Genomic DNA, 25,265 nt, shown 5'->3' with positions numbered 1-25,265 from the left:
ACTAAAATCCCTAAGACAGCGCTTCTCAGTGAGTGGCAGAGCTGGGTTTGATTTCACTTCCCAGGCACATGACTGTGAGTGAGCTGTTTGACCTCTCAGTGGCACTCTCTCCTACAGGGTTGCTGCCAATAGAAAGCAACATGGGTTAAGTTTTAGCAACAATTTCTTTAACTGGAAGATTGGATTATTAATATCGAACAAACACCATGGTTATGAGGATAAAAGGGAAATCTATGTAAAAACGGGGCACAGGGGGGTACACCTGTAATCCCAGTGGCTCAGGAGGCTGAGGCAGGAGGATTGCAAGTTCTAAGCCAGCCTCAGCAAAAGCAAGGTGCTAAGAAACTCAGTGAGACCCCTGTCTCTAAATAAAATACAAAAAATAGGACTGGGGATGTTGCTCAGTGGTCAGGTGTCCCTGAGTTTAATCCCAGGTACCCCCTCCCAAATGTATGTAAATATCTTAGATCAGGGCCTAGTACACAGCTGTTTTTTATTGTTGTTATTTGCAGAATACTATAATGGACTGCAAAGACCCTACAGGAGTGTTTCATAACAAATGGAACTAATTGTGGATTTTGACAGCCGTGGACATGGCTCTCACAGCCCTGGGATCCCCGGTCTCTACTGCCAGGTCTGCGGTGGGGAGTTGACAGAATTTATAGGTCTTTGGACTACCAGGGACTACAGATGCTCTGGAGGTTTAAACCACGGAAAACGGGGTGCTAAAAGTAGTTAACATTTGTCCTTGGTTTATCCTGCCAATATTGATTGGCACCGGGGATACAGAGATGAAAGCAAAAAGACCTGTCCCCAAGGAAAGCTCCTTCACTCACTCCAGGTGGCAGGATGGAACTATGCGGGGTGCTGGGGAGGGGGAGGGGAGGGGCAGTATCAGGAAGTGACTCAGAGGCAAGGGATGCTTGGTTGGTCTGCCCCTTGGAATCCTGAGTCAGTGGAAGCTTGAGAAGCAGATTGGAAAGGGGGAGCCGGGCAGGGAAGGGCTTCCAGGAAAGGAGGCGGTGAGTTGAACATTGACTGCACATTAGATTCATCTGGGAACTTCTGGAAAACACTTGGCATTATGGACCTCAAACATCTTCACATGGTTCTAATTTGCAGTCAAGATTGAGAGCCACTGATCTTTAACTAGATTTTTATTTTTTTTTAAGGAATTGCAGCGGATATGGTGACTAGTTTGGGTTGGCATGACTGGCAGGAATTCTATCATGGACAAGGAAACATTTTGTGCAGGTAACTTTGCTCCTGATCTTTAAAGCAAAGTGATTTACCTCCCAGTGGCTGGTTTTTGATGGAGATGATTGTATCATCAATAGTAGGTGCTTCGTCTTTATTTTTTTAATTTAAAAAAATTTTAATCTTTATTTATTGAATAAATAATCCAGAAAGGCAGTCCTTATAAGTTTGACTATTTTAGGTGTTTATTTAAGAACCTTTACTCGTCTTTCTATCCTTCCAATCTTCTAATCTAAAGTCTGGCTAGCCGGGTGTGGTGGCAAGCCTGTAATCCCAGGGTCTCAGGAGGCTGAGGCAGGAGGATCGAAAGTTCATAGCCAGCCTCAGCAAAAAATGAGGCACTAAGCAACTCAGTGAGATCCTGTCTCTAAGTAAAATACCGAATAGAGCTGAGGGTGTAGCTCAGTGGTTGAGTGCCCCTGAGTTCAATACCCAGTACCAAAAAAGAAAAAAAAAAAAGTTTGTCTGACTTTGCAGTGATAGGGACAGCAAAAGGACTACTCAGAATTATGCTTATTCTAGAAAGATACTTTCTCATCAATCCCTAACCTTGGATGAGGCTAGCTACTCCCATTTTCATTTCAAACAGCCCATATTTCAAACAAAGTATCTAAGCAACTCCTATTCTCATTTTGTTAACATTCCCCAAATCTTCTCTGTCTGCTGTGTAATTTGAGGAAGCAGTTGGACTCTGGAAGCTGTTGGCAGACCTCTTGTCTGATGAATATTTAAGTACCTTCAGTAGCCCTTCAAAATTGGCAGTTCTCCCTCTGAAGACTCATTGGAGCACACACGTGATCATTTGGAATTAAAACGCTGCCAGATTTCACATTTGCAAAAAGTAACTTTGATAGTACAGTACCAACAAAGGGATTTTGTCAGCCATGATTGGGTAAACACAGCTGTTTTCTTCCCTCAGGGGAAGGATAGGAAACTAAAATTATAGGGTATCGTGTAGACATAGGAGTTGAGTTCTTTCACCGATTTTTATAAAGTCTCAATAAATTAATTATGTTTGATTGGGTTAAATAAAGTACAAGGTTTTGGAGTAGGATTGTCTTAATCACTTTTCCTATAACAAAGAGGTACATAAAGCTATTTAATTAATTTATTTAAAATTCTCTATTGGGTAAAAAGAAAAATCCATAAGTCTCTGTTATTCACAAAGTCTTAAGGCATAGTCTGTTTTTTGTTTTATTTTGTTTCTTTCCAATTAAAGAGCATCTTCAAAATATACTGTGTAAAATCTCTCCAAATTTAAGCACCAGATAGAAGATAATTTTTTTGTTCTATTTAATGATACATGACAGTAGAATGCATTTTGACACATTGTACACAAATGGAGCACAACTTCTTATTTCTCTGGCTGTACATGGTGCAGAGTCACACCAGTAGTGTAGTCATGCGTGTATGTTCGGTAATAATGTCTGTCTCATTCTACTGTCCTTCCCATCCCCACAGCCCCACCCCTCCTCTCACTCCCCTCTACACAAACCAAAGTTCATTCATTCTTCCCTATTCCTCTGCCCCATTATGAATCAGCATCCACTTCTCAGAGAAAACATTCAGCCTTTGGTTTTGGGGGTCTGGCTAATTTCACTTAACATGATATTCTCCAACTGTATCCATTTACCTGCAAATACCATAATTTCATTCCTTTTTAAGGCTGAGTAATATTCCATTGTGTATATGCACCACATTTTCTCTATCCATTCATCTACTGAAGGGCATCTAGCTTGGTGCCATAGTTTCGCTATTGTGAATTGCGCTGCAATAAACATTGATATGGCTGTGTCCCCGTAGTCTGCTGATTTTAAGTCCTTTAGGTATAAACTGAGGAGTGGAATAGCTACGTCAAATGGTGGTTCCATTCCAAGTTTTCTGAGGTATCTCCATACTGCTTTCCAGAGAAGATAAATTTATGTACTTCGAAATAGTCTCTGGAAAGGAATAAGTCCAAAAGAAGAGTGAAATGTATAGGAAAACATTCTTTTCAGTTCTGTACTTATCATATACTAACTACTTTCCAGTCTTTGCTTAGTGAGAAATATCCTCCTTCATTAAGATGCAAGCAACAATATCTAGTAATTTTTTTTTATATTTTAGTACTGGCTATTGAAACCAGGTACACTTAATCACATCCCCAGCCCTTTTTTGTATTTTATTTAGAGTCAGGGTCTCACTGAGTTGCTTAGGACCTCACTATATTGCTCAAACTAGCTTTGAACTTTCCATCCTCCTGCCTTAGCCTCCCAAGCCACTGGGATTATAGGTGTGCACCACCACACCGGGCAATATCTAGTAATTTTAAAATTTCCTAATGTGTTTATCTGCATAAGGTGCCAGTAGTGACTTATTAATTCATTTGTTAATTCATTTATCTACTGGGGACTACTTGCTTTTAGGGACTATACAATACACGATTAAGTTACAATCCTATCTTGAACCACAATTCATTGGGGAAGACAGACATGTAAAAAAACATAGAACTACAGGACAGTGAGGAGAGGGCTATAGGAAAGTTATTTCCAAAGAACTTCAAAATCACTGGGGAAAAGATAGTGCTTGGAAATCAGTGCCAATGGGGTCTTCACAGAGCAGGTGATATTTGTACCCGTCTTTGAAGGAGTAGGTCCTACTTCTTAGCTAGAGTCACGCACTCCTGTGACCATGTGCTGATGTGTTATTTGACCTCATGCTATCAGCTGTTGTCTCCTCCTCCTCCTCCTCCTCTTCCTCCTCCTCCTTCTTTGACCCCATGTTGGATTTTTAAATTTTTATTTATTTATTAATTCACATTGAGATGGGGTCTCCTGACATTGCCCAGGTGGTCTCCAACACCTGGGCTCAAATCATCTTTCTGCTTCAGTCTCTCCAGTGCCTGGGACTAAAGGTGCTCACCACCATGGCTGGCTCTCCAGCTCTCTTAATGAACAAGCCCAGAATCAGCATGAGACTACATGACTGGGCATGGCCCATTGGGGACCATCTTTAGAGACCAGCTACCATATCCTGACTTTTCCATCTCCTCCATCATTTACTTTCTAATAATTCTCTAATGTCTCATCCCTATCTTTACTGATGATGTCCTAATCCTGCTCCTCATCATGACATACCTGGATTATTACCATAGCAACCCTCACTCACCTCCAATAGTTCTCCCCGACTTCTGTCTTCCTTCTCTTCCATTTGTACAAGATTTCCTTCCCAAAGGCAATGATTATTCTTTTTAAAACAGAGACTTTTTATGTAAGAAATATAACGCCTATGCAGAAAAGTACACATAATTTAAGTATCAAATAAAACAAGCTTCTTATAATCACAAGAGAGAAAATATTGTCAGCATCCAGAAGCTCCCTCATATCCCTTACCAATTACACCACTGCTTCTGACTGGAAATAACTACTCCCTTAACTGTGGAACCTAACACTTCTGTGCTTCCTTCGTTCCTTCCTTCCTATTCCCTCCTGTACCAGGGATTGAACTTGTGGACACTTTTTCATTGAGCAACATCTCCTGCCCTTTGCATTTTTTTTTATCTTGAGACAGGGTCTTGCTAAGTTGCTGAGTGCAGGGAGCCGTCCCTGAAATATGCATGAACCAAATTGACCAGGAAGCCATTGAGAAGGACAGGCTGGTTTAAGGAACTCCCAGCGACAACTCTGTAGGTTTGAGACTGCCCAATATGTGTGACTTCCTATAAGCTCTGTTAGGTTCAGCACTGCACTAGAGATGGGGTAACCCCCAGGAGTCACACAGCCACACAACCCCTCAGAGATGAGTGTGGCTTGCCAAGATGACAATCAACCTGTTTGCTGCAAGACCCCTGCCACACCAAAAAGCAAGACTCCTCCCTGCCTTTGATGTGCTCTCCCTTAAATAGAGAACTGGAGCCATTTTCTAGTTGTGCTGTTCCAGCTCCTAGGTGAGCTGGAGAACCTACCAGGCAGTCCTCTTCCTTTTTTTTCTAATTTCTGGTTCTGACTCTTATCCTTTACTAATTATTTCAGACTTTCTTTTTCTCAGGTGGCTTATACCTTCTGAGCAGGAAACTACCCTGGTGGGGTGCTGGCCCCCCTGCAATAGCTGAGACTGGCCTCGAACTTGCAATCCTCCTGCCTCAACCTCCAGAGTCTCTGGGATTACATGCATGCACCACCATGCCCAGTTGTTTTATTCTTTTGCCACTCAAGTGTACATTCCTAAAAACTATAGTTTAGGCTTGCATGTATTAAATTTGATATAAATTAAACTGTGCAATGCATTTTTTTATGTCCAGCTGCCTTTCCCCAAAATTGAGTCAATATGCTGCACTTTATTTATCTGTTCTACAAATTTGGTAGGCTGATTATTTCCATTTTATTCTTCTTTTTACTTTTTTTTTTTTTGGCTAGAAGTGTAGCTCAATAGTAGCGTGTGTGTTAGCATGCACAAGGCCCTGAGTTCAATCTCCAACACCCCCCTGAATTTTGTTTTAGTTATTCATTTGCATTCATATAAATTTCATACTAATCATGTCTATCTCTACAAAAATCTTGCTAATATTTTAATAAAAATTTTGTTAAATTTGAATATCAATTTGGGGAGAATTGACCTTTTCTGTATTGAGTATTCCAATCCATTTATTTAGAGCTCTGATTTCTATCATCCGCATTTTGCAGTTTTCAACATGAGTCCTAGACATGTTTTGTTAGATTTACATCTACACTTTTAATTTTGTGTTGAGTGATTATAAAGGGTATTGTATTTTCAACTTTAGTGTCCATGTGATCATTCCTAGTATACATAAAAACAATTGATTTTTATAAATTTATCTTATATTCCTTGATCTTGTGGAATTCATTTTGTAATTATAAGAAATTTTGGAGGTTCCTAAGGGTTTTCCATATTTAAATATATATATATTAAATATATATATACACTTTGCAAATCAGGATCATTTATTAACTTTTTCTCAATGTGAATGCTTTTCACTTATTTTCTTGCCTTATTGCATTGGCTAGGATTTATAGTACAATATGGAATTGAAATAAGAAATAGTGGGAGTGAAATCTTTGCCTTGTTCCTAGTGTAAAGGGAGGACAATCAGTCTTTCACCATGAAGTATGATGCTAGTTATAGGGTTTGTTTTGTGTTTTGTAAAGGCCTTCTATCAGAAGTTATCTTCTATCCAGAGTTTTCTGATAATTTTTATCATCAGTAGATTTTGATCATGTGGTTTTTGTTCTCTGGAAAAACAAAGCTATTTTTCCTGTGCTCTCACACTACAATAATTAATACAGAAGATTTCTGTGAGTTTCTCCCCACCAGCAAGTAATCAAGCAATTCTTCATGGACAACAGCTAGTTGTCCTCTTATCCAATTCAACCTTGCCACGAGTGTCCAGTTCCATGGGTTGAGGGCTCAATCCTCAGGACTACATTCCTACTTTAGATGTCAATCATAATCCCCGGGTCTTTTCACCTGTCCTTTTGACTAACTGGCTATAAATCAGAGTTCACACAACTCTCTCCTCAGGTTTGATTAATTTGCATGAATGGCTCTCAGAACTCATGAAAATGGATTTACTAATTTATTTTAAAGGACATAGATAAAGAAATGCACAGGGTAAGGTGGTGGTACCAAGCTTCCATGCTCTCTACATTGCACCACTCTTCAGAAGCCTCCATATGTTCAACTGTCTGGAAGATCCACTAAACTCCATCCTCCCAAGTTTTTATGGAGGTGTGGTAATTAAGACAATGACCATTGGTAATTGACTCCATTTTTAGTCTCTACCCTTTTCCCAGAGTTTGGTGGTAGGACTGAAAGTCCCTACCCTATAATCCTACTTTGTGTTTCTAGTGACCAGATCCCACCTGAAGCTACCTAGAAATTGCCAGCTTTCAGTTAACTACAAAAAACACTATCCGCCCAGGGGGATGGGGGGGCACATGCCTGTAATCCCAACAACTCAGGAGGCTGAGGCAAGAGGATCACAAGTTAGAGGACAACCTCAGCAACTTAGCAAAATTCTCTCTCTCAAAAAAAAAGCTATATCTATATATATCATGGTTTGCTATGTAACTTAGCAATTTAGCAATTCTGCAAAAACCTGTCTCAAAATTTTATATATATTATATATATAATATATGTATATAATATATGAAGAGGAGGAGAAAAATTTAAATACATACAATATATATGTATATTATATATAATATATGTATAAATAAATAAATATATATAGCTTCTGGGATTTATTTCCTCTTCTTTTTCTGGTTCTTGAGTAGGAACTCAAATCATTGATTTCAGACTTTTTCTCTTCTAATGTTAGTAGTACTTTTCTTTCTTTTTATATATTTCTGGGCTGAGGATGTAGCTCAGTGGCAAAGCACACCTAGGTTCAATCCCTAGTACCAAAAATAAAATTTAAATAATTATCACTTTGGAGATTCCAAGGATTTTAAGGGTTATATGCCAAGAAGCAAGACAAAGAACAAATATATATTTTGCAATATCATAACTGTTAATATGGCTTATTGCATTGATTAATTGTTTTAATAGGGAACCAGCTTTGTATCATTGAAATAAACTCTACTTTGTGATGGTATATAATTTTTTGTATATATTATTGAATTTTATTTGCTAATATTTTCTTAAGAATTTTTGCATCTGTATTCATGAGGAATATTAATCTGTAGGTTTTTTGTTTGGATGTATTTTTGTTTTGTTTTCATATATTATCTTTTGCTGGGGCATTAAGATAATATCAATTTCATAAAATTAAAAAAGTATTCTAATTTTCTGTTTTCTGGAAGAGATTGTGTGGAACTGGTGCTAGTTCTTCCTTAAATGTTTGACAGAATTCTCCAGTGAAACCATCTGGTTTCGGTGATTTCTTTTTTTCAGGAGTTTTTAAATTACAAATTCAATTTCCTTAAGAGTTATATGGCTAGCTATATTATCTATTTCACATTGGGTGAGTTGTAGCAGTGTATGTCATTTGGACTGGTCCATTTTATCTAAATTGTTAAATTAATGTTTGTAGACTTGTTTAAAGTATGTCCTTATTAACCTTTTGATGCTTGTGGGCTTTTGGTGATAATCCCTGTCTCATTCCTGAAATTGTTAATGTTTATCATTAATCCTCCCCCTGACCCACCCCCTCACCTCATGGCCAGTCAGGTTTGACAGGTTTAACAGAGGTTTAAGATTTTATTGATCTTTTCAGAGAACCAGCTATTTCTTTCATTTTTTTTCTAATGTTATCCTGTTTCAAATTTCATTGATTTTTTTTGTAATCTTTGCTATTTTTTTCTTGCTTGCTTTGGGTTTTATTTCCTCTTCTTTTCCTGGTCCTTGAGTAGGAACTCAGATTATTGATTTCAGACTTTTTCTCTTCTAATGTTAATAGTACTTTTCTTTCTTTCGTGTGTGTGTGTGTGTGTGTGTGTGTGTGTGTGTGTGTGTGTTTTTGCTGGGAGGATCAAATCCAGTCAAGTGCCCTACCACTTAGCCACATCCCTAGCCCAGAACTATAAATTTTTATCTCAGCATTAATTTACCCCTGTACCACCAATTTTCATACCCTGTTTTCATTTTCATTCAGTTCCATGTATTTAAATTTTTCTCCTCCTTTTCAGCTCATCAGCTATTTAGAAGTATGTTATTGAGTTTCCAAATGTTTTGAGAATTTCCAGTTATATTTATGTTACTGATGTCTTGTCTGGATTTTGGAGAAAAATGCCCTGTATGATTAGTTATTTAAATTTATTAAGGGTTGTTTGATGGCCCAGGATATGATCTATGTTAGTACATGTTTTGTGGACACTTGAATATATATTCTGCTGTTGTTAAGAGCTGTATTCTAGAGGACGCAATTAAGTTCTATTGGTTGATAGATAATATTGCTGAGTTCTATACCCTGATAATTTCTTGTCTATTAATTAGTGAGAAAAAGTGCTGAAACTTCCGACCATGATTGTGGGTTCATCTATTTCTCAGTGCAGTTCTGTCAACCACTGTACTTATTTTGCTGTTCTGTTATTTGGTGCATGCCCATTTAGGATGGCTATGTCCTTCTTGAAATACTTGCTCATCTATTATATGCAATGCCCTTTTCTGTCTCTGGTAATTTTCTTTGCTCTGAAGTTTTTTATACCTGATAACAATATAACCATGTTTGCTTTCTTTTAGTTAACGTTTTCATGATGATGCTTTCTTTTTCCTTTTACCTATATGATTTTATATGCAATAATTTTCCATAGACAGCAGAGAGTTAGGTCCCATTTTATAAAATTCCACCCTGCCAATCTCTGTATTTTAATTGATATTTTTATCATTTACATTTGATGTAATAATTCGTATGTTAGGGCTTAAGATTGCCATTTTATTTTCTGTTCTTTGTTTTTTCTGCCTCCCAGTGGATTACTTGTACATCTTTTAAAATTTCGTTTAACTTATTTGTAGTTTGTATTTTTGTAAAGATTTTTAGTAGTTGCTTTAGGTTTTACATTATGTATACCTTATCACTGCCTATGGGTGTTGATCTTTTACCAGGTCTCAAATAACATCTAGAATTCTTGCTTCCTTTATGTCCTTGTAACCTTCCCCATTTAATTATAATTGCCTTAATATTAAATTATAATTATCTTAAATATTTCCTCTACATATATTCATTATTCATTAGGTAATGTTAAAATTTTTGTTTTATCCATCATACATAATTTTGAAGATTCAAAAGAAAAAGAATTTCAATTACCAGTACTTGGGGGGGGGAGTAAAGGAAAATATTCTCTTTCTTTCTGATGGTCTTTTTAGAAAAAGAATTCCTATCCGTTTAGAGAACTTCCTTTAGCCATCTTTTAATGGTAGACATGATACTGACAAATCAGTTTTCTATTTCTGAGTGTCTTGATTTCTTCTTCATTCCTGAAGGATATTGTCTCTGCGTATATAATTCTGGGTTAAGAGCTCTATTCTTTTAACACTTCAAACATATTGTGCCACTTGCATTTTGTCCCTATGGCTTATGATGATAGATTTGTTGTTATTTGAATTTTTTTTTTCCTGTATATGGTGTCCTTTCTCTTGTTGTTTTAAAGATTTTTTGTCTTTAGCCTTCAGAAGTTTGGGTATGATGTGTCTCGATATGGATGTCCTTGGGTTTACCCAGCTCATATTCACTCAATATCTTGAATCTATAGATTTCTATCTTTTGACAAATTTGGAGGCTTTCTCCTCCTCCTCCTCCTCCTCCTCCTCCTCCTCCTCCTCCTCCTCCTCCTCCTCCCTGGGGATTAAAGCCAGGGGTTCTTACCCACAGAGCCACATCCCCAGAGATAGGGTCTCGCTAAGTTGCTTAGTGCCTTGCTAAATTGCTGAGGCTGGTCTTGAACTTGCCATTCTCCTGCCTCAGCCTTCCGAGCTGCAGGTATTACAGGTACACGCCACCACACCCATCTGTTATTATTTAAGTACTTTTTTTGGTCCTACCCTCTCCTTCCAGGACTGTAATGACAAGAATATTGGGTGTTTTGTTGTTGTTGTTTAACTCTATCCATTTTTCTCTCTATTGTTTAGAATAGTTTGATTTAAATGGTTCTTTCTTCAAATTTACTCATTCTTTGCTCTTTTCCCCTTCATTCCATTGTTGAGTCCACCCATCAACTTTTTTGTGTGTTGCTTTATTTTTCAGCTTTAGATTTTACACTTGGCTCTTCCTTATATCATCTTTTTTTTTCCCCTTGAGACTTGCTCTCAGCCTCCTAACTCCCATTTTTCAAATGTGTTCATTATTGCTCATTGAAAAATTTTTTATGATGGCTGTTTTAAATATCTGTTAGAGGAGCCAGGAGTGGTGGTGTATGCCTCTAATCCCAGCCACTCAGGCGGCTGAGGCAGGAGAATGGGAAATTCAAGGTCCGTCTGGACAATTTTGCAAGATCCTGTCTCAAAATAAGAAACAGGGTTGAAAATGTAGCTCAGTGGTGGCGCACCCCTGGATTCAACCCTTAGTACTGTAAATACATAAATAAACAAAATTTGTGAAATAATCCTAACATTTTGACTTTTTAATGTTGACATTTCTTGGTTGCCTTTTTTCACTCAAGTTGAGATTTTTCTGAGTTTTGTTAGAGTCCATTGAAGCCTTTTTGTCTGAGGATTTTGTGATGGGACTCCGGATCTTATTTACCTTCTCTTTGACCTGGCCTCCTCCCATATTATTGCAGCAGGTAAAAGAGGGCCACCCTCTCATTACAGTTGGAGGTAGAAGTCCCTACTTCCCACCTGGCCTCCATTGGTCTTGGAGGAGTGAACACCTCCTCACTGCTGGGCAGTGGCAAGTGCTCTGGGCCACCATTAGATGTCCATTGATGCCAGCTTTGTTAGATAGGAGTACCTCATTCTTGCTCCGCTGTGGCCTCTGCTGACACAGCAGGGGTGGGAGGCTGACATTGTTGTTGTTGGAGAGTGGTAAAGTCCTGACTCTCTGGTTGGCATTCTTTGACAGGAACCCTGTTGGGGAGTTTGGTGCCTTGTTACAGCCTGGCCAGGGGGAGGGGATGTCAGGCTGGTGGGGATGGGGGTGGGGCATGGGGTCTGGCTGAACTAGGGCGTCTGTTATCTAAGACTGTTCTGTTTTGCAAGGCTGCTCCTTCCCTGGTTCCTTGACTAGAGAGAACAGGCTTTTGTGGTTATTTGGCCTGTGTCAATTTCTGGTTTACTGGTTCTTCAGCTCCAAATGTTGGCTACGTGAGGCAAAAAAGTAAACCCTGGGATTCACGGTTTGTGCATCTTGAGTCTCAAGGTTCTTCATTGAGCTGCTTTTTTTTCCTCTTCATTTTTCAGTTGACCTATGTGTGTTTTATATATGATATCAAGGGGTGGGGTTGTTCTTAATGGGAGAATTAGGGAAAGTACATCTATTCCATATTTCCTGAACCCTGTATATACTCATATTTTTAGCATGTACATTTCCCCAATCTATAATTTTTCAACTTTACAGTGAAGCAAAAGAAATACACATTTAGAGCAACCAAAGGTAGAATTTTGATCTTTTCTTGGGCTAGTAATCTACACTACAATACTTTCTTGCAATGCCCAATTATAAGTTACTATAAGTGTTCTAGTTACTATAAGTGTTGAGCATGTTTGAGGTAGGCTAAGCTAAGCTCTGATGTTGGGACTTAAGTGTAATGAATGATTTTTGACTTAACAACTTTTCCAATTTACAATGGGATCATCAGAACATAACCCCCTATGTTTTTTTTCTTTTTTTTTGGTACTGGGGATTGAACTCAGGGGCACTCGACCACTAAACCACATCCTTGGCTCTATTTTGTATTTTATTTAGAACAGGGTCTCACTGAGTTGCTTAGAGCCTCATCATTGCTGAGGCTCACTTTGAACTTGAAATCCTCCTGCCTCAGCCTCATGATCTGCTAGGATTATAGGTGTGCACTACTGTGCCTGGCTCCTAAATATCTTGGTAGCAATACCGGTTCCAGTTTATAAACTAATGATACTAATAGGTGTCCTAAGACAATCCTTTTAATTGATGCATATGACCTTGTATAATGGTGAAATAAATTAGGCTGGACCAACACAAATTGGAAAATAATTCTACCCATCCCCTAACCTCCCACTGGCTGACCCTGTACCTTATCACTTCCTTTTCTTTCTTTTCCTGGTTTTGTTTTGTTTTTGCAATGCTGGTTATTGAACCTAGGACCCCAGGCAAGCACTCTATCACTGAGCTACATCCCAGACCCACTATTTCTCTTTATTTCTTATTAGTCTTCTTCCTCCTTCCTTCTCTTTTCCTTTATCTCTTCTTTTCTAGGCTTCATTGTGGCTATTTTAAAACTCATGTCTGTGGCAAATGTACCCTCACGTAACTTTTAGGGGGCTTGGTAATCCATATTTACAAACGAACTCTGGATATTTGTTTGTATCACATAGATGCTGATTTTGGTAGCTCAAAAGAAAGATGTCAAAACTTCCAAAGGTTATTAGGACTTTCTTGTGATACTAGTTTTGTGTGATAATTTTTAAAGCAACAAAAGTGTGAAAGTCTGAAATTGTATTTTAAGAGTGCCCCAATGGAAGGATTTTGAATTTATCACATATGGTTGCTGTCATTTTTGCTTTCTGTCAGTAGACGTGTTCCTACCAGCTATGCTCATGGTCATCTGGGAAGCTGTATGCAAAAAGAGAACATGGTTGATATTCAACCCTGAAGTTTCTGCCTGAAGCAAGAGCAAGAAAGGGCATTGCACTCTGCCCTTCTTGAAGGATTAGCTGGTAGCTGTTCAGATGAATCCTGCTAGATCAGAGAGAAAAATCTTCAATGAGTTCATCTGAGAAACTGCATGTTCTGTAAAGCATACACTGTTTTTCCTTTAAACTTACTTGCTCTGGGTACCTCCTATGTCACAGGACAATGCTGTCCGTTCAGCGTACATTGTGTTCTCATCAGTATCAGCTCAATGACAAAAGGTGTGCCCATTAGGGTACATTTTATGAAACAAAATGAAATTCTGAAATGCAATGCAAATGTAAGGTGTGTCTTGATACTCTTAGCTGCTGAAGCAAACCTGGTTAATTGTTAAGCTTCCAAAGTTATCACAGAATAAATTGGTAAATGTGAAACACCAAATAGTTAAGGATGAAAGGAGACTCTTGAGGGGCTAAATACAAGGAAATACATTAAAATTGGTAAACTTACATTATTTAATTTTGTTCTTAAGATCTACCCCTCACCCTATTTTTATCTATAATTAATTTCTTTAAATGTTAAAGATAGATTATGCCAGTGTTGGCAATAGTGGGAAAAAATAGACACTCTAATACATGATCAATTGCAGAATAAATTTATAAACCTTTTGAAATGGCAATTGAACACAAAATTTTAAATGCACTTATTGCTTGAAACAGTAGTTCTACTGGGGATTTACTATGCAAAATATAATTACAAAAGTATGTCTAGATATATGCAGAGATGTTTATTACAGGATTAATTGTAATAACAAAATTCTGAAAATAATCCAAATATCCACTAGTAGGAGATTGATTAAATACATTGTTATGTACAATAAAATAACATTCACCTATTAAAAAAAATGAGATAAGCCAGGCACTTTGGTGCATGCCTGTAACCCCAGCAACTCAGGAGACTGAGATAGGAGGATAGAAATTTTGGGAGACCAGCCTCAGTGACTTAGCAAGAAACTGTCTCAAAATAAAAACCAAAAAGGGCTGGGGGTGTAGTTCAGTGGTAGAGTGCCCCTGGGTTCAATCTCCAGTACAAAAATAAAGGAGATAAATTTGTTTTTTGCATATAAAAGGTTTCTAAGAAATGTTATTAAGTGGAATAAAACAAAAATATAGTCAGTATTAATATGATGTCATTTGAGTAAACATTTTCAAGACTATACACATATATGCTGATATTCCATAACAAGTTCTTGAAGAATAAACATTTATTAACCCTAAATATATTTAGAGAAAGAGACTAGAAGTTAATGGAGAGGGACATCTTTCTTTGAATTTTTTTTTTTACCATCTACATTTTTTTACTTTTTAAAAAAACCACCTCACCCAATGGGACAGGTAACTGTCCATTCAATGAGCTGACCAAATTCAAAATTTTATAGTCTTGAGCCAAGTACAGCAAGCATTCTAACTACTCAGAAAGATGAGGCAGGAGGATCATAAGTTCAAAGCCAGGCTGGGCAACTTAGGCCCTGTCTCAAAATAAAGAAGGCTGGGGTGTAGCTCAGGGGTAGAGCACTCCTGTGTTCAATCCCCAGTATTAGAAAAAAATTATAGTCCCATAATTCAAAAGTTGAAACCTTCTTATGTCTTCAGTAAGAAAATTGGGGGTCAGAGCATTCAGGTGGCTTAGGTAAAGTGATTCAAGGCCTCGCACTAAAGTAATTGAAATACTCCTTGTATTTCCCAATCCACTAATGGCAGACACAATTCTAAATTCTATTCTATTGAGATGTAATTTACCTTTAGTAACATGCCTAAGTCCTAGTGTTCATCTTGAATTTGTGCACGCACATGCATACACACACACACACACACACACCCTGTAACCTCCGGATCAGGTGCCCTGCAGACTTCCTTGTGTAAAGGTCAATCAGTATACCTCAAATATAACCAGGATTCTGGCCTATAACGCCCAAAGTTACTTTTCAAACCTGCATTATTAAAACAAAACAAATCAATCAAATGATGATACTCGGAGGTAGAATGGATAAGGAAGATGAACCAACTGGGTTTTAATCTATTTTGTTAATTAAAAAGACCTCTCTTCCTATCTTTTGACTTATCTTCCTTGCTCACCATGTTCTTTTTAAAAATTATTGTGTGAAAGATCTTAGACTTAATGCATCTCTTTTAAAGGCAATTTTTCTAGGCTTTTCTTTTTATAGTTTGTTTGTGCTTGAACTTTTGCCATGCTCTAGAGATCAGAGAAAGCTCAACAATGCGGAAGGAGGAAAAGAATTGCAAAAGGACTTTGATTTTCTTGTCTTTAAGTCCCAAGTTCTATTTTTCATATCTGCTTTATATCTCACTGCTTTTTCAACATCGATACCCAGCCCTGCATATTCATAGAAATGTGTTCCTAATATTTCAGAAAATCCATATTGAAATAATAGTTGTTCTTATTTAATGCTTATGAATAAATACAGGAAGAGTGTAGAGTTTAAGCATAGAGACTTTGTAGAGAAAGCAAGTCCTGAAATGGACTTTGTTTAAAGTTTTGGAGGAATTAATTTTGAGATCCAAAGCACCAATTTAAAGGATTCTCTTCCATAGGGAGTGTCCGACATGGAATATCAATGTACTGGGATGGGGAGCTCCCACTCAGGTATGGCCCACCCCAGAGTTTCAACTTCCAGCCACCAGCTGATTTCATGGACCCCACCTACCAGAACATGTGCCCTCTGCTGGCATTAGTGAAGTCTGAAAAAAACTCACTCCAACTCCCTTTCAGCTGTGCTGAAGGAAGCTAAGAAACATCCTTGCTAGTCACAAATGCTTTCTGATATTTTTATCTTCTATTCCCTTTAAATCTTCAGGAGTTTGGAGATGGCAGTTGCAAAGACGGCCCTGCCTTCCACAGACACTGAGCCTGTCCTTGGATACCCAAGGTCAGAGAGCTAGACTTGAAAACAAAGGCTTCCCCGCAAAAATCAGATAAAAACTTCATGCAATGTCATAGTGAACAGCAAAGAACTGGCATAAAACTAAAAGCAGTCTTCACGAGAAGTCCAAAACCTGGAAGCAAAAGTGATAGCTGACATTTGGTATAAGATCTTGATTACCTTGCCACACTGCACATTTGCCCTTTATACTATTTCTTACAAATACTTTCTGACATCACTTAACAACAAACACAAACATATTGGGACTGGTCAAAGAAAATCAGAAAGGTCATAATTAGAGGTAAAACCTTAAACTAACACAAAATGATATTTCACTCTAGAAAGGAGGCTTAGGACACAAGGCACAGATGCTGAGATTCTGTGCCCTTTCCTGCTGAGCACTCAAGATACAGTGGGCTGGCCTAGAACCAGAGTTCTTCCAAACTCCCAGCGGGGTGAAGCCTCTGCTCACCATTGCATGGCTTGCATTGGTCACTGTGTAGTGCCTTTGCTTTCTGACACACTGATACCATCCACTTTCCTCCAAGTTGGGATTTCTGTGCAGGGGACAAACAATAACTGTAACTCATATCTCTCTTTCACGTGGCAGACATTTAAGTGAAAACCAGAATCACTAATATGTTCCCCTATAGTTCAGTGGTAGAGTGCTCACCCCACGCACCCGCGCATGCGCGCAGACACACACACACAGAACTAATATATTCCCCTAAGATTTATATTTTTCCAAAAAAAAGAAAATAAAAATTTCTGACTACCTCTATATAACCAGAAAATGGATTTAAATGCTCCCCAACCTTCCCATAGAAAGAAAAGGGAAGCTAATGCATAGTATTAATGAAAAAAGAAAATTGCCAAAGTCTTCAACCTTATTTTTATATCTGTGTGACCCAAAAGGGTAACAAAGGTACTAGGAAACCGAGGCACACTCAGGGAAAGCTGTAATTTTGTCTTCCTCTCAGGAATATGGGCAAGGAAGTGAGAAATTAATCTATGACAGTTTTCTAGATGCTGAGGTCATTATTAAAATTTGGGGAGGGAGGGTACAAATATCCACAGCCTGTCTTGTTAAAACAGAGAGGAGACTATTCCTCCCTCTCAAGATGGCCTGCATTCTCCCTTGAATGTGTATTTCTTATTTTTCCCCAAAAGGTGTCCTTCCCTTGAGATAGCCCACCTTCTCTCTTGAACACATATCTGCGTTCCAAAGTAAATTGTGTCTCCGAGGAAAGGAGGGTGGGGTACAAAGGAAGGAAATTTTTTAAAGAAATTTTTATGCTATACTGGGGATCCAACTAAGAGCTTCGTGCACACTAGACAGGCACATTACCACTGAGCTACATCCCCAGTCCTTTACATTTTTTTATTTTGAAATAAGGCCTGGCTAAGTTGCCCAGGCTGTGATCTCCTGCCTCAGCCTCCTGAGTCACTGATATCATAGGCACACACCACCATTCCCAGCAAAGGAAGGACATTTTAACACAAAAGTGGAAGAGTATAATTTTGAAAGAAATATTTCTTCCTCTGTGTAGCACTAAGTTGTGCTCAAGCAGGGGAATTATCAGTAAGGGTTCAATAAATGTTACTTATTATATGTATCATTATCATTCAGACTGAGCAGGCCTTTTAAATGAGCCAGACTATCTTTATAAGCCAGTTGGATTTTTTTTTTTTTTAGGAGAGAGCTGTTAAGGAGGAAAATACGAAAGATCAGTATCATGCAATAAAATCCATCAGTGAGATAGTTCCCTAAGCTTCCCCAGAGATCTGTTTTGAAGTGTCATAAAATGTCTTCATTTGTGAGTAAAAATGGCTTTCGATTATCATACCCAACAGTTAGGAGCTGAGAAATAGCTAATGGCACAAGAAAGAAGAAAATTATTTCTTGGTTAAATTTTACTTTTAGAAATGCTCCAGTAATTAGTTTCTAACATAAATACAAGTATATATCTTCGGGCAAGTAAGAGTCATTACATGTCAGCCTGGATTACCAGGGCTTCCATCAGAGGGACGTGGGAGCTGCCAAAGAGACAGGTTTTTCTTATTCTGATATCTTTATCTCCCCAATTTACAATTACAGACTTTGTTTCTATCTAGGGAATATTTGAAAAGGGAATGATACAACATTTGTGAAGCTGGATCACAGAATTTTTCTGCAAAATTAAATGAAGTAAACAGAACCGTATTTAAGTCCCTCCCTCCCCCATAGAGGAGGATCAAAAGCCACATGCTTTCCTTATCTTCTCTCCAGCTGCAGGGGAGTGACAGAGCTGTCAGGAAGAGACATTGGTAGATGAAACAGAGGAAAAGAAGGAGAAATAAATACCTGCATTCTTCCTTGGTCCAAAACAGAGACTTCATGGTTCTACCCTGAATTGAAGGACTGCTAGAATCAAGGACTAAGTTTATTCTACCAGCTGTTCAGGAGGCTGAGACAGGTGGATCACAAGTTCAAGGCCAGCCTGGGCAATTTAGCAAGACACTGTCTCAAAATAAAGGAAAAACTGGGGAAAAAAATGCCAGAATGTAGCTCAGTGGTGTGAGGCTAAATCCCCTGTAAACACACACACACACACACACACACACACCCTATATATAAATATATATATATATATATATATATATATATATATATATATATATATTCCCAGTCAATGAATAAATATTGGTCCAGGACTTTAAGTTCAATTGTAGCAGAATGAGCAATGACCACTCCACCACTCATGAGAGCCCATGGCCCCAGCTAAGGCTTCTCCTCTCTTCCCATTACCCCCTTACTACTATTTGGGTGTGGTTTTCCTCCCAAGAGTTCCATGTACTGGAGACTTGTTTTCTAGTGCAATTATGTTGTGAGATGCTGGAACCTTTAAAAGGTAGAGTCCAGAGTGGTTCGTTCACTGGGGACATTGCCCTCAGAAGGGATTAATGCTGGTCTCATGAAATGAGTTAGTCCTCACAGGAACCACTTGTTATGAGGAACAAGGCTGGTCCCTGAATCCCCCTCTCAGTTCTTGTCCTGCCACATGATTTCTCCCTCTCACAAATATTCCTGCCATGATGCCATCTGCCATATTGTGACACAGCCAAGGGGGTCCTCACCAGAAGCTGAACCAATAGAACCGTCTAATCTTAGATTTCAAGCCTCCAAAGCTGTGCACTTAAGTAAACCACTTCCATTTACAAAGTATTTTGTTATAGCAACAGCAAATGAACTAATACATCCCTCTTCCTTGTACAAATAAATAGTGCTCCCACTTTCTCTTATCCCTTCTTCTTTAGTAAAAAACAACCTCACATTTCTATTGGGAACAAAGTCCACCAGGAAAAAAACATTTCTAAGCCACCCTTGTAGCCGGGTGCTACCATATAGGTTTTAAGTCCTGGGCACTGAAACGATATGTCCAACCTGTAGAAAGGTGCCTAATGAACTAAGCATTCCTGTTTCCTCTTATTCACGTTCTTCCTGGGTATAAAGCAGATGTGGTAACTGAGGATAGAGTGACCACCTGGGTCATATATTGAACTTGAACTTCAGCTTGAGCTCCTAACACTGCAGAGCATCACATCAACTCTGAGAGTCGACTCAGACTTCTGATTAGAGGAAATAGACTTCTTTCTAATTTACACCACCATTACTTGATTTTTCTGTTAGAGTCTAATCCTGACTGATAAATGTTCCCTTTGACTTGTCCTCAGACAAGGGGAGAGAAGCAAGAACACAAAAGACTCGCCCAAGATTGAGTTTCTAAAAGGAAGACAAGCCTGAGAGCCATGTGAAAAGGATAACAAATAAAAATTCATCCACACTTTATCTGGGAGGTGGGGGGCGGGGTGGAAGAAAACTACGGATAGCCCCACATGTTAAATGGTGGGATGGAGAGAACTGTATGAAAAGGCAAAAATACTCCGACAGAAAAAAAAAAAGAACAAAAGAATAAAAAATATATCCAGAAAAAAACATACTTAACGTGGTGGCACATGCCTGTTATCCCAGTGACTCTGAGGCTGAGGCAGGAGGATCACAAGTTTGAGGCCAGCCTCAGAAATTTATTGAGGGCCTAACTAACTTAGTGAGACCCTGTCTCCAAGATAAAAATTAAAAAGGGCTGGGGATGTAGTTCAGTCATAAAGCCCCTGGGTTCAATCCCCAGTACTATCAAAATAAATAAATAAATAAATAAAAATTAAAAAGAGAAAGAGAAAAAACTTGAAGAGAAATTCTTACGATGAATTCTTTGCCTTCTAGAAAAAAAATTTGAAGTATACAAATTCAATAAAATGCTTATCAAAGGTAAGCCAAAAGAAAGTTGAGATTACAGTGTGCGATGGTTAATTTTATGTGTCAACCCAACTGTTCGTTCATGTGTCTGGATATTGTATGAAACAATATTCTGGGAGGCTGTTGCTGGATTTGATTAGCATTTGAATCAGCACAACAGACTGCCTTTCCTGGTACAGCTGGGCCCCATCCAGTGTCCAGAAGACCTGAATAAGAGGACGCTCTTTCTACCTGATTTCTTTGAGTTGGGTCCTTGGTCTTTTCTGGCCTTCAGACTCAAACTGAAATATTGACTATTCTTGGGTCTTTTAAAGTATATAAATTCATACGTTACACCTGTCGGTATCTCTCCCTGGCCCTCCCAATGCCCCTCTGAAGAGGTGGTGTTTGGAAGGAGAAGCATCACTTTGGTACTGGGATCACCAGTTAAGAATGTGCAGGAGCTTTATCATCAAAAACCAAGATCTTGACAGATGTATTAGTCGACAGATAACTCTTCTCCATTTTGCTGCCATAGAAACTCAGGGTGGCATCCTGGAAGCAGAGCTGGGTCACCTCTGACTTCTAATTGCTCCTACTGCACAGTAGCAGTGTGCCCTTATTGACATGGTTGAAGACCCTGGGGTTCTCACTGTGCCAGATCTTGAAGGGTTTCAGTTTGTACCCTACAGCATCGCCCCAAGCAAGACTGCTGTGCTGTCCTTAAAGGCCTCGAAACTTGGCATTGACTTGGCCTCTTGATGATGAAAATCTTTTCAAGCATCCATTTCCAGAATAATGAATATTGAAGATTTGCCCTGGCAAGTAATTTGTCTCCACCATCTGCTTATCTAGAGTTCTGAAAAATCCTTCTGGTGCCCTCACATCAGCACCCTCAGACTCATCACTCCTTTTTGCATTATCTAATAAATAATTATTTAAACCAACCAGAGGCAGTAGTAAATTCAGTCTGTAGTCAAATCTAGTGTGTGTGTGTGTGTGTGTGTGTGTGTGTGTTACTTATTGGGAATCCAGGGACTCTCTACCACTGAGCTACATCTTGAGCCTTTTTATTATTGATTTTGAGACAGGGTCTAACTAAGTTGTTCAAGCTGGTTTTGGACAAGAGATCCTCCTGCCTCAGCCTCCCAAGTTACTGGTATTGCAGGTGTCCACCGTTGCACCTGGCAGGTCCAGACTTTTCTTTCAACACCACAAACTTTGTGCTTTGGCCATGATGATCAGGTGGAGAGGGACATGCTTCTGTGTCTACTCTTCAATCCAGATTGTTAGACGTTGCTCCATGTAGCCAGGTGCAGTGGCACACTCCTGTAATCCCAGTGGCTCAGAAGGCTAAGGCAGGAGGATCTGGAGTTCAAAGCCAGCCTCAGCAATTTTGGCGAGGCCCTGAGCAATTCAGGAAGATCCTGTCTCTAAATAAAGTATAAAAAAGGACTGAGGATGTGGCTCAGTGGTTAAGCGCCCCTGGGTTCAATCCCTGATACCAAAAAAAGAAAAAAGAAAAAAGTTTCTCCATGTCTGATACAGACTCTTCTTGAATTTTTGTTAGTCTTGGTGCCCTCTGTGAAGCAGAGCCTTTAACAATCATCATTTTGTTCTTGGTTTACAAGATCAGAGCCATGGTGGAACAGGACGTGTCTGATTGGCAAGTAATAATCAGCACTGATTTCCTACCTTCTCCATCAGTTTTGATTCCATTTCCAGGTCAGTCACACCAATGATAATATTAGCAGTGGATTTTATATTCTTAGGGGCCATGATGAACAAAATACATGAGATTAAATCAAGAACAAGAGAAAACGATATAGTCTTAGAGACACAGTAAGCAGAGATGCATGAGGGGCATAACGCAGCATACTGCTTTACAATAAACTTTTTTTATGAGTAGAAGGAGTACACTTAAACGTGGCAATTAAAAGTATAATAAATGCATCGACCAGCAACAGGGTGGTTTATTAACATTATCAAGCACTACAGACTACATAATTACATGTACTATACTTTTATATGACTGGCGGTACAGTGGGTTTGTCCACACCAGCATCACCACAAAGATGTGAGTACTATGCTGTGAAGTTGAATGGCTACCACATCATTAGGTGATAGAAAATTTTCAGCTCCATTATTATCTTATGGGACAGCCATTGTATATGTGGTCTGTCATTGACTGAAAAAAAATCATGAAAAATAAATGTGCAAGAATAACCTGAAAATAGCTATGAAATAGATAGGCAGAAAATATTTTAAAATAAGAGAATTGAGGGAGACTGACTACCTAGTTCTATCAGGTAGTCATATTTATTATGAAATATCAACAATTAATTGACCTTCTGGTAATTAGTCTAGAAAATAAAGACGTATTTTAAAATGATACCAATCTGTAGGACAAGCATGATTACCCAATAAATAGTACCTGGTTAATGGGCTAACCACTTAAGGGGGAAAACTGAAACTCTGGACCCATTCAACAACACCTCCCCAGTTCCCTCTCCCCCAGCCCCTTCTGAGCCACTGGGATTACAGGAGTGTGCCACTGCACCTGGCTACATGGAGCAATATCTAACAATCTGGAAGGACCCTAGGTACTTCATGTAAATGGAATCATACAGTATTCACCCTTCTGTGACATACTTATTGCAATTAGCAGAGTGTCCTTGAGATTTTTCCATGGAGTCCACTTATTTATTTTTTTACTTACTTTGGGTACTGGGGATGAAACCCAGGGGTGCTCTACCACTGAGTTACATCTCCAGCCCTGGTTTTTTTGTTTTGTGGGGTATTTTGTTGTTGTTGTGTTGTTGTTGTTGTTTGTGGTGCTGGGGATCAAACCCAGGGCTTTGTGCATTCGAGGCAAGCACTCTACCAACTGAGCTATATATCCCCAGCCCTCCAGCCCTGTTTTTTATTTTTTTATTTTAAGACTGTATTTTGTTAAATTGCTGAGAGTCTAAGTTCCCCAGGCTGGCCTTGAATTGTGATCCTCCTGCCTCGACCTCCCTAGTTGTTGAGATCACAGGCGTGTGCCACTGTCAACATGGAGTTCGCTTTTGAAGTTAGACTAGTGAAAACAAACTGTGTTCAAGATACCACACTTTTCTTGATATTTCTATGTAAGATCGATCACGTCTGAATATATCATGATTATTGTTACATACGATTTCAGAGTTTCTCCTCTTGGGAAAATCTCCAGTGATAACAAAGATGATAGTGTGTGTTGAATTCATCTTTAGATGTGAGAAGTTCCCAAATAGAATTTTGTAATTTTTTATTAAAATAATCATAGCTTAATTGAAGAGCTTTCTACTGTCATGTATAACTGATTGGAACTAATAAAAATGTGACTTCAAAAAAATAATCATAGCTTGATTGAAATTAAATAACAAATAATTAAATAAACTTTTTTTTTAATTGGGGATTGACCCCAGGGGGCACTAAGCCACATTCTGGCCCATTTTGTTGTTGTTGTATTTTGAGACAGGGTCTCCCTACAATTGCTGAGGCTGGCCTTGAACTTGTAATCCTCCTGCTTTGGGTTCCTGAGTTACTAGGATTACAGGTGCGTACCACCTTGCCCAGTTAACTAAGGGAAATTTTTAAGGGATATTTTGTTTACTCACTTCATCAAACAACTCTACAGATGTTTAATCTCAACTATTCTTTATATTAATGTGTGTGTGTGTGTGTGTGTGTGCTCACACTGGAGATTGAATCCTGAGCCTCCTGAATGCTCATCAAGCCCTTTATCATTGAGCTACATCTCTAGCCCTTAATTTTTTTATTGGTGCATTATACTTAAACATAATGCTTTGTTACACTTTCATGTTTGCACACAATACAACAATATAATTTGGTCAATTTCATTTCCCCAGTACTTCCCCTTTCTCTCCTCTCCTCCCTCACCTCTCTCCTACTTCCTTTACTCTGCTGGTCTCCCTTCTATTTTCACTCACTTCTCCACTTTGTTTTTCCCTCTAGATTCCACATATGAGAGAAAACATATGACCCCATGACTTTTTGAGTTTGCCTTATTTCATTTAACATAATGCTCTCACATTCTATCCATTTTCCTGAAAATGACATAATTTCATTCTTTATGGCAAAAAAAAAAAAAAAAAAAAACTCCATGGTATATGTATACTATATCTTCTTCATCCATTCATCTGTTGACAGAGTTCTAGGCTGGTTTCATAACCATCCTAGAACTTTGGCTATTGTGAATTGTACTGCTATAAATGTGGGTATGCATGTAACACTATAGTATACTAACTTTAATTCTTTAGGATAAATACTGAAGAGTGATATACCTGGCTCATATGGTGGTTCCATTCCTAGCCTTTTGTGGAGCCTTCATACTGATTTCCACAGTGGCTGTACTAATTTACAATCCCACCAACAGTATAAAAGCGTTCTTTCCCCCCCAAATCATCTCTGCATTTATTATCAGTTGTATTCTTGATGGCTGCTATTCTGACTGGAGTGAGGTGAGATCTTAGTGTAGTTTTGTTGTTGTTTTTGTTTTGGTACTGAGGATTGAACCCAGGAGTGCTCAATCACTGAGCCACATCCCC

General features: G+C 38.6%; 1 long non-coding RNA gene across 4 annotated transcripts in view; it reads left to right on the top strand.

Annotated features, from left to right (window-relative positions):
* Window positions 1-938: 938 nt before the first annotated feature.
* The window catches only part of LOC124108896 (uncharacterized), a 43,232-nt gene continuing 18,905 nt past the window's right edge, over window positions 939-25,265 (top strand). The window contains exons 1-3 of one of the 4 annotated variants that reach the window (XR_009228882.1): window positions 939-1,022; window positions 1,173-1,254; window positions 24,176-24,253. This is a non-coding gene — a long non-coding RNA (uncharacterized LOC124108896). Of the gene's footprint in view, window positions 1,023-1,075; window positions 1,255-24,175; window positions 24,254-25,265 lie in introns of those variants that run through there. The other 3 variants (XR_009228880.1, XR_009228881.1, XR_006856814.2) reach the window with 3 other exon arrangements.

The sequence above is a fragment of the Marmota monax genome, unplaced genomic scaffold, assembly GCF_021218885.2.
Source record: "Marmota monax isolate L192 unplaced genomic scaffold, Marmota_monax_Labrador192_F-V1.1 WCK01_AAM20220418_F8-fsc00103, whole genome shotgun sequence".
Lineage (NCBI taxonomy): Eukaryota > Metazoa > Chordata > Mammalia > Rodentia > Sciuridae > Marmota > Marmota monax.
Note: the sequence above shows the minus strand (reverse complement) of the source record. Positions and strands in the feature narration are given on the sequence as shown.